Source organism: Castor canadensis, chromosome 1, assembly GCF_047511655.1.
Source record: "Castor canadensis chromosome 1, mCasCan1.hap1v2, whole genome shotgun sequence".
Taxonomy (NCBI): domain Eukaryota; kingdom Metazoa; phylum Chordata; class Mammalia; order Rodentia; family Castoridae; genus Castor; species Castor canadensis.
Window position 1 is genome coordinate 78,770,455 of NC_133386.1, and position 15,650 is coordinate 78,786,104.

The 15,650-nt window shown below is 36.7% G+C and overlaps 1 pseudogene; it reads left to right on the plus strand.

Annotated features, from left to right (window-relative positions):
- Window positions 1-13,764: 13,764 nt before the first annotated feature.
- On the plus strand, window positions 13,765-15,132 carry LOC109680011 (heterogeneous nuclear ribonucleoprotein K pseudogene; annotated as a pseudogene).
- The last annotated feature ends 518 nt before the right edge of the window (window positions 15,133-15,650 follow it).

Sequence of the window (15,650 nt, forward strand, 5' to 3'; positions counted from 1 at the left end):
GGGCAGCCCTTTCTTTTTCATTTCTCATAACTCCCAATCCCAGAAATATGTGTCTTTTCCTGAGTTCTAAATTTGAATGAAATCTTCAAAAAATCAAACTTAGATTTCATTATCTTGGAGAGCATGGGGGATCACATGCTCTGCATAATGGAAAACAAGTTTTGTTAAATGGAGTTGTCATCTTTTAACAGAAAGATAACAGCTCAAACTAGTTTATCTGAAACAGGGTAGGTCTGAAGGGTCAAGGAAATGCTAGAATATATAAAAATCCTCCTAAGTCTGTAAGATATCACAGAATAAATGTGTTCGATAAGAAAAAACCTCAAACACCTTAATGCTTACTGATGGTTTCATGCCTTGGGCATATAAAAATTAAAATTACAACTCACTGTGGTTGAGCAGCACTTCCACAGTCTCCAATGGTTCTTGCTTTCTAACAAGAATGACCCACTGTTTGTTTGGTTTCTAGTTTGAGATGGGGTTTGTAACCTTGCTTTCTTTTACAGTTTTCTCGAAAGTTCTGAGAAAAAGGTGATCAAGAGTCACTTTCATGCTTTAACAGGAGATCAATAGTTATTTCTGAAGGGAATTTCATAGTTCTGAACAGCTAACATAATTCAACCAGAAATAGCCAAGGAGGGAAAGAAAAACAAACAGTGTGCCAATAACATATCCTCTGTTGAGCGTATTTAGAATATAAGAGAAAAAAATATTTGGGAGGAGTGCACATTTTTAAGAAGAGAAAGAGTGAAGATTTTGGTTGATATGAGAGCATGGTCTGTAATTGGTTATGTCAACTGTGATAAGGAGAATACTGTACTCCTTCAGAAGATATTTGTTTATTGAATATGGCTAATGGGCTTTCTTTGGAATTTGTGGAATATCATAAGCTAAACCTATGCTAACACCCTTTCTTAGTCTTTCACAGGAAATATGATTGGAAGGGCTTTTAAAAATAGAGATTAAATTCTACTAGTTGCCAATAAAGATGCTTTGGTAGGGTGATTTAGAAATAATTATGATTGACATCTCTAGCCATCTCCAAGTTTCTTAAGGACATTTTGTGGTTTGCTGACAAAATGCATTAAATGTAAAAATTTTGTTGGAATACTATCCTGACTTATGTTTTGATTCCTTTTATTTACTTTCTCTGCCTCTCTCTTTCTTTCAAATCATATTAAATTGAAAGGCTATCTTATAGGTCCACCTCCATGTGAAGGTTAGATCATAATATTACAGGTTCCATTTATGGCTCTGGTCTAGTTCTATTTTTCCAGGAGCACTGTAGTTTTCCCTCATCACCTCCTGACCTTCCTTCTAAATGACTCACCTGAGAATCTTATGCTGCTAAGCTTATTGGCTTATATTACTGTCTTGTATAATTTAAAAACTCTTGTAATATATTTCAATGTTTGAGTAACCTCTCATTTTCTACTTTCTGAAGGTTTTATGCTCATTGGACACTATATCCTTCTGTCTTCCTAAGGTCCTGTATGTTTGCCATAGAGTTGGCCCTCATTAGTAAGTAAATTACCAGGTCATGCTAATTCCTTTAATTTCTAGCTAGAATTCTGTTTCACATCAGAATTTCTGGGGTTTCAGAATGGTTGGGTCTCTAAATCTGGAAAAGTGCTATCCTCTGTCTTATAAAATGTCTAATGATCTTAATAAAACATTCTATGGTAAGAAAAACCCTTGTTACAAGGCTATATGATAGAGTAGTAGCACTGTTTCCCCTAAGAAACTCCCTCACCTCCAGAAACAGTTCTATGACAGATGGATGGTTCACTGTCACTGTCTTAGCACCCCCAGATAGAGTGCTTTGGAAATCTCCCCATTGGATCCTAAGAGTGGTAACTACAGAACTGTCTGGTTCCTGCAGGAAGATTTATTTAAAAAATTTGCAAAGTCTCCTGTATATCAGAAATATAACCTCATATCAATTTCATTTTAGTTAAATATTCAATAGCTAAGGCTCTCCAGATACATAAAAGCAAGGGGATTATGTAGAGCGTGTGTGTGTGTGTGTGTGTGTGTATGTGTAAAGAAATCTGTTTCAAAGAACTTGCTCATATAATTGTTCGAGCTGGCAAGTCAGAAATTTGTAGGATGGGCCAGCAGGCTGGAGACCCAAGAGAGAATCAATGCTGCAGTTCAAGTCTGAAAACCATTTAATGCAGAATTCCTCTTGTTCTGGCAAAATCAGTCTTCAGTGAATAAAACTAAAGGCCTTTAAGTGCTTGGATTAGACCCACCCATATTTTGGAGAACAATCTGCTTTACTCAAAGTCCACTGATTTAAACACAAATCTCATCCCCAAACAATCTGACATTCAGAATAAAATTTGACCAAATATCTGGGCACATTGGACAACCAAATTGACTTGTAAAATTTACCATCATACTTACTTTATATTTTATTTTAACCACAGGTCTCCCTATGCACTCTTGGCTTAACGGGAACTTCATTCACTGAAATGACAAGGACCCTCTGAAACTTGTTCGTCACGACATCCATAGCAGCTAGCTCCATGGGTGAATGCAGAAAAGCTTATTGTTAATAGGCTTCTCTTTCTTATCTCTCACTCACAGTGGCATTTCAGGTAGCATGTGATTTGGCAGTGGTCCTCAGTGCCTTTCTGTTTACCTCCAACACACACACAAAGGCATATATTGAAAATAGATCATCCTAACTATGCAACTCATAAATAAATTGATTTCTAATCACAACCATGGCCGAATACCATGACCTTATTTTGTCACTGGAAGCAGAGTCTGTGTTGCTTCTTCTTTTTTTTTGGTGGTCCGGGGGTTCAAACTCAGAGCTTCATGCTTGGTAGGCAGGCGCTCTACCACTTGAGTCACTTCACCAACCCGTTTCTGTGATTTTTTTTTTTATTTTTTATTTTTTGAGATAGTCTGAGGAACTATTTGCTCAGGGCTGACTTTGAATGGTGCTTCTCCTCATCTGCTTTCTGAGTAGCTAGGATTACAGGCATGAGACACTGGTGGCCCAGCTCCCTAAGCTCTTTGGCATTTTACTTCTCACTCCTCTCCCTGGTTACTTGTCCTTTATACACACACAAACATCACTTCCTTCTCTATTCTCCTTTTTATTTATTTATTTTTTTGCCAAACTTTCCTCTCCTGTAGAATTTCCCCAAGTGTAAAATGAGAATCACATTAATTCTAGGATTTTGTGTAGTTCTCTTGTCTTCAGTGGACTGTCATTTGTTCTTTTGCCTCTTAAATTCCTCACAGCGTAACTCCTGCAGAGTTCAAAGTCACAGGTCTCAGCATTACATTAGGCTGTGTAGCTATGAAAATAATTACTGGATTGGGGCCCCAATCCAATAAGTGAAACAATGAAATAGACTTGGAAGATTGGAAGACACTGGCATAGTTCCTGTCTCAACTGCTTCCTTGTTTGTCTAGCTTTTCTCAGCTCTTTCTTTGCCAGTGAAGTTTTAATGTGCAGATCAGGTGATTTTGCACTGGAACAAGAAACGTTTGCAAGGAACAGATTCATAATCAGTGCACAGTTTTTAGTGTAATAAATTTGAAAGTAAATATTGAGCTCTTAGGTGTTTTCTTCCCCATGAAAATGATGTAACATGTAGGACATCTAGCCTATGAATTCATACTTTTACAGGTAGGCTGTACCTGGGTTTCTTGCTCTGATTACTAGAACTTTCACTAGAAGAATGAGTAAGAACCTACTCAGTTATATTTCTTCAAAATACTGATTCTTAGTTTTATAGGGTCATAGATCTTTTTGAATGTCTGAAGAAAGCTATGGGCGGGATGCCTTACTTAGGCAAATCCACATGTGAACCTGAGATTTTGTGTAGAACCTTAATCTTGAAACCAAAGACTCTCTTCAAGTCTATCCGTGATATTCCGGGTAAGAATCCCTGATCTGTGGCAAGGTGCTGTACTTACCCTCAACTTCATAAAGTATTGATCTAGAATGGCTGAACCCACTTACATTATGAAAAGTGTTGTAGTCATTGCATTATTAAATTATTAAGGCAACAATGAACTTCACCTTATCTTTTCACCAGCCTCCATGAATCTAGGAAGTAGACTCTTCCCTGATGTGGCCTTAACTGCATGGCCTCTCAAGCTGCAACCAGACCTGCTGAGTTCTTCAGTGTGTTCCTGCAGAGCCATGCTGGGAGAGACCGTGTCATACTCAGGATCTAACTTATTTTTTTTTCTTATGCACTTGTGTAAATTTCTTCTTAAGTATAAATATTCAGTTGTCTTGCTATGGTGTTCTTTCTCTCTCCTATAAGAAATACCTGCTACCGATAATCTCCCAAAGGACTTTTGTGTTTGCAGGAAGTTGAAGTTTACCACCTATTTCTGTGTTGAATATTTTCCATCAGTCTTCATTCTGTACTCTTTGCCATCCTTGGGGAGTGCAAGAAGTTCTGAAACATCTTTGGGTTGAAGGAGCATTTTTGTAGTTGGAACTTGAGCAAAAAGCAGATCATTTGCCCCAGATAGGGGGAGAACACGGTAGCTATGACACCTCCTGTCTCCCACCCTGCCAGGGCTGAAGCATTAAAGGTGTAGCCTTGTCACTTCAACTTACTCATCAAGCTATGGCAGATTGAGCAGAAAATATAAGCAGAAAATAAAATTATTTTATTGCATAGCTATCCAGACTTCTCTCATAACTTCTAATCCAGATACTTTAAAAAGTTTGCTTTAAGCTGACATTTTAAAGCACATGTTTATGGTGTGGAACATTTTGAATCCCAAACCCAGACAAATAAAATTAAAAAGGAAAACATTTTTTCTAAGTTCTATAAATAGAGAGGAAACTAATATAGTCATTCATTCATTTAGTCCATTAATTGCATTTTATAATACACTGTAAATATAAGGTAAGTGTTTTGTTCTGCATCCTTTCTCTCTCTTTACACACACACACATACCCCACTGTTCTGTTTATCTAGTGAACCTTAACTAATACAACCAGAAATCATCAAAATCATGTTTCCTAAGGACACATATGTATAGATATGGCCATACATTTCCATTTTGCAAAGTATGTACTATGCTATTTGAATCTAAAATACAGTATTGACTTGGTACTGTATTTTGTACTGATAGAGATCAGAAGTCACTGTTGCAGAGGTTATACCTTCTGACTCAGTATACCCTTTCCTAGATATCTGTCTTCAAATTTTATCTAAAAAGTAGAAAATGCTCTCTCTGTTTATATATATATATGCATATAATTATGATATATATTTTATATGCATTTCTATTTTCACATACTCAAATATAGCAATTGTCTAATTTTCTAGTGGTATTATAGAAATGTACTTTCTAGAAGCATTATATACTATATATAGTATATAACATAGTGTATATATGTGTGTGTGTGTGTATACATATATATTGGACTGAATTTTGTCCCTCAAAATTCATATGTTAAAGTCAAAGCCTCTGGTATCTTAAATGAAACTATTTTTGGAGATAATCTTTCAAAAGGAAAGCAAGGTAAAATGAGTTATTTAGGGTGGACTCTAATTTAGCATGACTGTAGTCCTTACAAGAAGAAGAAATTTGAACCCATATACACTCAGAAGACAGATCATGTGAAAACAGAGGGAGAAGACAACCTTATAAGCCAAAGAAAGATTAACTCAACCCTACTGACACCTTGGACTTCTATCAACAGAAATAATCTTCCATGGCTTGTGGGTGCTTTGTTACTAGCCTTAGCAAATGCACACATGCATATATGCATGTGTATTCACACTAAATAGAGTAAAAAAAAGATCTAAATAATCAAAACAGGCAAACACTTAAATTTAAGTTGTTATATCAAAGTATTGGACTATAATATAGACATTAAAATAAAAATTATGATGACTATTGGAAAAAGATTGCTACAATGGGAAGTGAGAAAACATTGGAATATTATTCACCAGTCAAAAAATAAAACAGAACATGTATTCTTAAGCAGAATTCTTCAAAACATAATGTTGCACTCAAAAACAAAATGCTAGCCTATAACAATACTATTAATATAAACTTACAGGTAAATTCATAACAAATAGTGTTGATTAATATCTATACAAATAAATGTTGATAATATAAATTGGAAGAAAACCCCTTAAGTGTATGAGTATCTATGGTAGAATAAGAAAGGATAGAAACTAACCAAGAAACTAAATATCATTAAGCAGGCCCCATGCATGAAGTGGTGAGGACGATGTACTCTGAGGCAGACAAACACTGGAATTGAATGTCTTGATCCAATTCCATGTACCTGAAGCCCAACTAGAATCCAATACCTGGTAGATAAAATCCCAGAATGCAAAGGTCTGTGCATCCTTTCATTGCAACCATATAAAAATATTTATGAGCAAAGCCTTGAGTAATAGAAAAATAGAGAAGTGATGGTGGTAAAATTGTGGGTGCATTTTTTTTTGTTCTTTAAACTTTTTTCTTTATTTTCGGTTTGTTGAAAATTTGTCTGTCCTATAAATCAAATTCCCTTAGAGGAGAAAATAAGAGTGAAAGACTGACCTTAGCTCAAGATCTTCATTGTGGTATTCTGTTTTCTCAACAGAGAAACACATTGCTGCTGTCATCCACAAAGCAGAAAATTGAAATAATTATTCAGAAGCGGAAGGCAAATTCTATAGTCACTTGAATTTATGGTCTATTGAAATCAAAAGTGATTTTGCGTTACAGAGCTTTTTTAAACTGAGTTTTTTTGTTTTCATTCATGTCCTCCCCGTGTGTTTTTGTGTGCAGTTGCCTCTCTGTCTTTTGCACCCTCCCTCCACACCTAGAATAAGCTTTGTGATGACCTACCTTTTCCTTGTATCTTGCTGTCAAAGATAGTAAAAGAGTAAAGAAAGACCTGACATCTCAGACCTTCAATGGTCCTCTCAGACTACATCAGGGAAGAGAGAGCTTTGGGGCCTGCCCACAGAAGCCAGTCCCCACTCTCCCACTTTCTCTGGCAGAGCATGGAGCTGCCACACAAATGGAATCATGGACTGTGCTGTCTGAGTAAATGAGAAAGTACGGGCTGAATGATTCAAAAGGGAAGTGACTATCTCCTGTGTTCTGGTTTTCAAATGAGATCAAGTTTTAAGCCTCTTCATCATTGTTGAGTTCTTCATCTTGAGCTGAAAAGCTTAAATGTTAGGCAGTGGTTCTCATTTTCAGCTGCATATAAGAATTACCTGGGAAGATTTTAAAACATGCTTTCTAAATGCAGACCAAATGAATCAGAGTGTCTGGGGTCGGTCACAAGCATTGATAAATCAAATATGCAGCGAGGGCGGTGACCACTGGACTTGAATCCTCATTAGTTCAGTCTTCTGTAATAAATAGAGTCAACATGTTTAGTTACTGTCAGTCATCGGCTGTAACAGATGTTGGTATACTCTTATCTGTTTCTAATGAGACTCGCTTATCTGTCAGCTCTGATATTGAAAAAGAGGAGCATAGTGATAGAATTATTTCTTTTCAGAAGAAGACCTTATTTTTCCACTGTGAATGATTTAATATTGAAATGAATGATTTTTTTCTGGCATAAGATACTCATTTATATTATATTTCTAATTAAAAGTATGTGAAAATACCATTTCCCCTCAAACATTTCTTATTAAGAAATACAACAGATCAGAATATTTTAAAAAACTGGTTCTTTATGTGTTCCTTTGAGAAAGTCATTAGCAAAAGTGTAAATAATATTTCTTTCAGATTTTAACCTAGAAAGGATATCAAATTTGGATCTCAGTTGTATATTAAAGAAATATTTTAGAGAGACCAGAAAGAAGGGATCCAAGAAAAAAATCTTTCTTTAATGAATACAAACATGCATATGTCCTCCTTTCTGGAATATTCTATATTCAGGAGACAACAAAACTCATATCCTTGCCTGATTTTCTATGCAAATATCTGTTCCTCAGAGAAGACCACTCTGATCAACTCACCTAAAAGAACATCCCTCTACTTCCCTCCCCCATCTTGTTCCTGACTGCTTTATTTTACTTCATAGCATTTACTGTAAACTGACTTACTGCACATTTGTTAATATCTATATTCTCCTCTCCGTGATGTAAGACAAGTGCTATTTTGTTCACTGTTAGCCCACAGCACTGACAATAATACCTTACAAATAATAAATGCTCAATAAATATGTACTACTTGAATTGTAACTCTGATTTCTTAGACTTTAGGAAATTTTTTCCTCCATATTCTGAATCTTTATCATTTTGTCACAGACTTTTTAAAAAGTCAAATACGTAAATAGAGTCCACCAAATCCTGCATAAGTATCTCTTATTAGGTACAGTTCAGTACCTTATCTCATGAAATGTAAGACACTACTGATTATAAAATGCATGATTCTATGCTACTAGGAAAAATATGCCACCACTTGAAGTATGACATGCTATTTATTGGAAAAACATGTATTTAAGAGTTATTAAAATATAAAAAGTATATTTACCTTATAATTAATGCAATATGGTATTAAGCATCTTCCAGGTGGTCCCCATATCAGGGAGTACAGAGGCAGGTGAGGGCAGATACAGGTGTGTGTGTGTGTGTCTGCGTGTGATATGTGGCTGTGATAATAACCTGAGTCATGGGAGTGGTTTTAAAGAAAGAAGGAGGTAGCCGCAGAAATTATTTGAGTCTTATATGCTAGAGGGTAGAGCGAAAACTGATTTTATTTAAATAAGTCCCTCATTTTGTGCTTTTTTAAAAGAAACTAATTTTGTAGCTGTTGAAGGATGTTTACTTCTTTAGGGCTAAACATAGGTGATAAAAATAACACAAAAAAACAAAGACCAAGACAAATAACTTTCAAATTAATCCAACCAATTTCTTTTTAAAAAAATAAAGTCTGGTGTTATATTTTGCTAAAAGAAGCAATTTAGTTTGCTTTCATTTCAAAAGCATTTAAAGCGCTCCCAAAAGGATATTTCTGGTGAATAAAATGGAAATCCAAGATGAAAAACTGCCAGGTCAGTTATCAGAAAGCTTGATTTATTGCTGAGAGCAGTTGACTTAAACTCTGCATGTCTGCAAGTCATTGTATCATTGGCAGTTGCTCCTGAAATGACTTGCACACAGATACTGAATCACCTTACATAGCAGCTGGTCGTAAAGGATCCAGGGCTTACGAACCCGTGCAATATTAGATTAGCAATAGTGTTTTACAGGAGCATTATCACTGGGAACAAACAAAGTCATCAAAGGACAAAAAATAATTCCTTCCGAAGCTACACACTGGATTCCTATCCAATGAATGTTTTAGTGTCTATGGAGAAAATAAAATGTCTATTTTCATAAGACAGATTGTTTGCCATAATGATTCATTTAAGTTTAGCCTTCATCTCACACTTACTACTATTTAGTTTCAGCTTCCATTTCTCAAAGTCCTATATTATATACCTTGAGAACTTGGGAGAAAACAAAAAGGAAACTTAAAGGGAAAAAGATGGGCAAAACTCTCTCCACCCTCCCCGGTTCCTTGTTGGGCTCTTTGCCTAGTAGGTTAGGACTTTGTTGGCCTGAGCAATATACTAAAGTACTGGGAAACAAAAGATTTTTAAAGACAAACAATGGCAGTGTAAGATTCTATGTTAAGAAAGGCCCCGAGCTACCAGAAAGGAAGATCCAAAAATCAAGGAGGAAGAAGGAATATAGAGAGAGACAGGGGGAAATGAGTAGGAACTTGACAGCTGGTGACACAGAGTATAAGTGGAAGTGTGGGGAGAAAGTGGGCTCTAAAACTTGTGTGGAAGCTTATGATGTTTATGCATTATGCATTCCCCTGAGTGCTGCTTCCACCTGGAACTTCAGAAAAAAGTCTGCCTTACCTTTCAATGCTTTTGTGAGCTAGGTTTGTGCCCTTTTTTGGGGAGTGGGAGTGTTCTGGTATATTGAGATTGGCCTCTGGATAAATTCAGGACAGCCCATACAGTCTAGCTTTACTTGACTCGTGTTTACTTACCCTCCCAAGATCCAACAGGATAGCGAGCCCATTATGACAGAATTGCAAAACGTGATGAATATGCCTAGGTTTTTCCAGTGATTTCTCAAAACCTTCACCGAGGTTCCACTGGTCCCTGAGTTGTTCACTTGGACTAGCCCACCTTTCACTTCATCCCTTCCATTTATCGGAAGTACCCTGTCCAGAGTCCTGTTCTGTTGGAGATAGAGTGGCCAATGATATGAAAAGTGACTGGCAGGAGAGTGCTTTAGTTAGGAACATGGAGGGAGGAATCAAGCAGACACCAGTTTGAGTTGGCCCTGGGCTTTCCTTGTTCCTGGATAAGCTGTTGGATCTCACTGTGCTATTGTGCTTTTGTTTGTTTGTTTCTCCAGGTAAATATAATGAATACCCATTTCTTGGCTATAGTGTAAGTATTCAACAAAACAGTGTTTGCACAGTGCACATTCTTGCTTTGGCCTCCTTAGTACTTCTTCTTTTCTTCCTGTGGTCATAGATTCTGCCTTATCCCCAAACTCCAGGGAGTTCATCTAAGCTGGGTGATCAGTATATCACAGGGATATTTCTCAGACTGGAGTTAAGGAGAGGGTCACCCCTTTATGCTCTTCTCATGATCCAGATTTATTGGCAAGCATGCCCTCTGCTCTGTAGAGTGGCCAGGCTCAATGAAAGAAGCTATGGATTTCCATTTAGAGTTTTGTGGCATGTTAGGTAATTTGGATCCATTTTCCCATTGAAAAACAAATAAAAACACTATAAAAATATTTTTAGTCTTTTTAAAATCATTGAAGAGATAAAATCTTAAGGTTACAATTTAACTGAAAATGAGAATGAATGGCTGTAAACTAGAATTCAGAGCTGCTTAAACTCATATACGACTTGCAAAATTGAGGATGTGAGCTTCTGTTCTCATTAAATCAAATGTGCAGGAAACAAAAACCCAATTCTAGGGTCCATCAAGTGGAAGAGTTGAATAAGTGACTCATCCCCATGAAGGTAAGGCCCCAAGATTACATCCTCAGTGTCGGAGTAAATTGAAGCAAACCTGACCCGCCAGCCCATCACCACCACCACCACCACAAGAGACTGCAAGAAATTGCCCTGACCATGGTGTGGAACAGCAAAGGAAGAGAGGGAAGCCCATGAGAATTCAGAACTATGAACTAGCTTTCCTGATTTCTCATGGATTTGCAGCTAAAGTGCATATCATCTGGATATTTAAAAATCTCAAGCCCACTTTTAGTTGAGTGGTCTTGGGTTGGTAAAGACATGCAGTAAAACAAAAGAAAGTCTTCACTAAAGAAATATTTCTTTATAGGCTTTATGGACTTTTCACAAATGATTTTCTAGAAAGAAAAAAAGAAACTGAAGCCCACAGGAAAAAAAATGAAGCATACAAGGAAACAAAGCAAGATGAGTGAAGCCACAAAATACTAGATAAGAAATAAAAGCAGAGAGACTTCAGCTGTTAGAATTAACAGATGAGGATTATTTTCAAAAATAATTCATAGTTAAAAAAATAAAAGGCATACAAGGAAACAAAGCAAGATGAGTGAAGCCACAAAATACTAGATAAGAAATAAAAGCAGAGAGACTTCAGCTGTTAGAATTAACAGATGAGGATTATTTTCAAAAATAATTCATAGTTAAAAAAATAAAAGGCTGGTTTGTAAACATAAAGCAAAATTTGAAAGATATATTTATTTATGGTTTGTTATTTATAAATGATGCCCATTATTGTGCATTGTCTCAGACCACAGTGAAATTAAGGTTTCAATGAAAATAAAAGAGACAACCATCAATAATGTCCTTATATCTGAATACTAAGAAACACATGCTTATAAATTGAATAGAAAAAAATTTGCAAAAATTAGAAAGCATCTTTTAATTAAATGACATTGAAAATACTATATTTGAAAACTTGCAGAATATAGCTGGAGTCAATCTTGGAGGGAAATTTATAAAATCAATATAATAAAAATAAAAGTCTGAAAATTAATGAGCCAGGCATCCACCCAACAAGTTAGAAAAGGAATAGCAAAACAAATTTAGAGAAAGTAGAAGAAAAAAATAAAAATGGGGACAGAAATAAGATGTAAAACAAACACATAATAGAGATGATTCAACAAAGCCAAAAGATGACTCTGTGAAAAGACTAATATAATTTGCAAACTTCTGGCACATTTTGTGAAGAAAACATCTGAGTCCAAGACTTAGGGTATATGATAGTAGGATGGGAAGTAGAATCTCTTTTTTTTAAAAGAAGTTCCATAGGATGGTATGATATACAGTCATGTTTGGAAATTACTGATTTTAATGATATCTTCAGTCTTAGTAAGAAATAATTATTTACTGTAACCAATGTCACAGTCTTTGTAGGTCCCATATAGCTATGAGATGTGGGGTTTTTGTTGTTTTATTGAGGTTTTCTTTACTTGGTTGTTTTGTGGGGGTTGTTGTTGTTACTGTTTAGACAGAGTCTCACTTTATATCTTAGGCTACTCACTAAGTAGCCTAGGCTGGCCTCAGCCTCATGAGTGATGGGATTACAGGTGTGCACCACCATGCCTAGCTTATATTTTCTTCATCAATATTATGGTGTGTCATGAAATACTGTAACTATCAAACCTAAGTGAAAGTGAACTTAATATTCCATCACATTGAGGATTTTTCTCTCCAATTAACATAACCCTTTTCAGTTGTCCTTGCTCAATTACAATGTCCCTTAATATGGTTAAATATAAAATTACTAACTTATTTGTAAAAGTTCCCTCACTAGATACCTTTTATGGTATGCTTTAGAAGCATTAAGAGAGAGATTGAAGGAGAAAAACAGAAGACCTGAAAGAGGAGGAAAAGGGACTTTTGATAGGGGCTGTTCTCATCATGGTGTATTGTTTTAAGTTCCTGTATATTGGGACAATTTCCATTTGTGACAGATATGTTCTGAAGGCTAAATACAAGAGAATGAGTAGGAAACCACAAAGTTCAGGTAGTGGCGACCTCACATCAACCTCAAGCCTTGTGCCTTCAAATCTGAATCTAGTGATATGATAAATTATTCCATTTCAAAGACCTTTGGTGTCCCTTAAATGTTAAATCCTTGAAAACCAAAGAACCACTGTATCATAAACTACAATTCGACTGAGCAGTAGAAAAATTAATTCTTAATATGGATGCTGCTATTCTTGCAAGGTTAGTACACAATCTTCTGAATTAAAGGTATATGAAATATTTAGATGTTGGAATAGTATAAGAAAAAAATAATGCTGATGTGTGGGCTAAGTATTGTCTTGGAGTTAAACACTGCGGTGTTTAATATTTTAGGATATATTGATGTTTAATGAATGGAGGGAAAGATATAGAGTAGAAAACACTCACTACCAGGTCAGAATTTCATTTAGGCTTATTCATTTTTTTGAGTATCTTTATTATTGTTGTGCTGGTACATTGTGGCATTTACAAAAGTTCTTACAATATATTAAATATATCATAGTTAAATTCACCCCCTCCATCATTCTCCTTTATCCCCCCCATTCCTGGAATAGTCCCACACCATTTCCCCTCCTCCTCCCCACTCCCACTGGTACCAACCTCCCCCCAACATACCTCTACCTCACAGGACCTGTTCATCCTTCCTGTTCTGTAATTTTGTAAAAGAAAAAAAAACACTTATTTTATTTAAGATAGCTATAAAGGGAGTTTTATTCACTTTAAAAAACATCTAGACCCTCTGAGTTGGTGCAGCCAGAAGAGACAATGGAAACTGAACAGCCAGAGGAAACCTTCCCCAACACTGAAACCAATGGTGAATTTGGTAAATGCCTTGCAGAAGATATGGAAGAGGAACAAGGTTTCAAACCATCTAGAACATCTCAAAACACCGATGAGATGGTTGAAATACGCATTCTGCTTCAGAGCAAGAATGCTGGGACAGTGAATGGGAAAGGAGGCTCTTCCTACAGACTATAATGCAGTGTTTCAGTCCCGGGCTGCAGTGACCCCCGAGCACATACTGACCATCAGTGCTGATATTCAAACAATTGGAGAAATTCTGAAGAAAATCATCCCTATCTTGGAAGAGGGCCTGCAGTTGCCATCATTGCCATCACCCACTGCAACCAGCCAGCTCCCGCTTGAATCTGATGCTGTGGAATGCTTAAATTACCAACATTATAAAGGAGGTGACTTTGCAAGTTGGGACTGTTGATTCATCAGAGTCTGGCAGGAGGGACTATTGGGGTCAAAGCTGCTAAAATCAAAGATCTTTGAGAAAACACTCAGATAACAATCCAGCTTTTCCAGGAACGCTATCCTCATCCCACTGACCAGAGTCGTTCTTAGTGGAGGAAAGCCTGATAGGGCTGTAGAGTGCACAAAGATCAATGTAGATCCTTTATCTGAGTCTCCCATCAAAGAATGTACATGGTCTTATGATCCCAACTTTTAAGATGAAACCTATGATTATGGTCGTTTGACGACCGCTATGAACGTCCTGTGGGATTTCCCATGCAGGGAAGAGGTAGTTTTGACAGAATGTCTCCTGGTCAGGGTGGGTATCCCATGCCTCCCTTTAAAAGAGATGATGATGATGATATCAGCCATCCGAGGACCACTTCTCCAACTCCTGGTTGAAGTGGCCTGGGTGGTAACAGAGCTCGGAATCTTCCTTGTTTACCTCCACCATCACCTGGAGGAGGAGATCCAATGGCCTATGACAGAAGAGGAAGACCTGGAGACCACTATGATGGCATGGTTGGTTTCAGTGCTGATGAAACTTGGGACTCTGCAATAGACGCATGGAGCTCATCCTAATGGCAGGTGGCTTATGAACCACAGGGTGGCTGCAAGTATCATTCCTATGTGGGGATCGTGGCTCATGTCATGATCTTGGTGAACCTGTTATTACCACACACGTAACTATTCCCAAACATTTGCTGGATCTATTATTTGCAAAGGTCATTAGTGGATTAAACAAATTCAGCATGAGTCAGGAGCTTGGATCAAAATCGATGAGCCTTTAGAAGGATCTTTACCGTTACAGGAACACAGGACCAGAGATATGGAATACACAGACAATATTTCCTGCAAAGCAGTGTGAAGCAGTATTCTGGAAAATTTCTCTAAGACTAGTGAAGAACTGATGGAGTCCTGCATCTTTTTTTTTTTTTAAATCTGAATCTGCTTAAAAAGCCAACATTCCTCTGCTTCATAGGTGTTCTGCCTTTAAGGTGTAGTGAAATCTTTGCTGTTCACCAGATGTAATGTTTTAGTTCCTCACAAACAGGGCTTGGGGGGGAGGGTATAAAAAAACTGACACTGAAATTTTGAAATGGCAGCAGAGTGAGTTGATTTTATTTTTTGTTCATTGTTCGTAGCATTTGTTCAGAGTAGTGTACAGAATGCTCTCTTTTGTAAGAAACATTTTATGATTTAAAAAATAAATTTAGGAAACCTATTTTGGTGATCATTTTTTAAGACAGTTTTTAAATGGTGGCTGAATTTTTCAGGCAACCTGTAAACACTAAATTTGATTTTTAGCTCCTCTTTTGGATATAAATGAACCTCTTGGATATAAGCAAAGTATATTGACAAATTCAATTCTGTTGATTTCTTGATGGTTTGAAAGTCCATTGCTTGGGAAG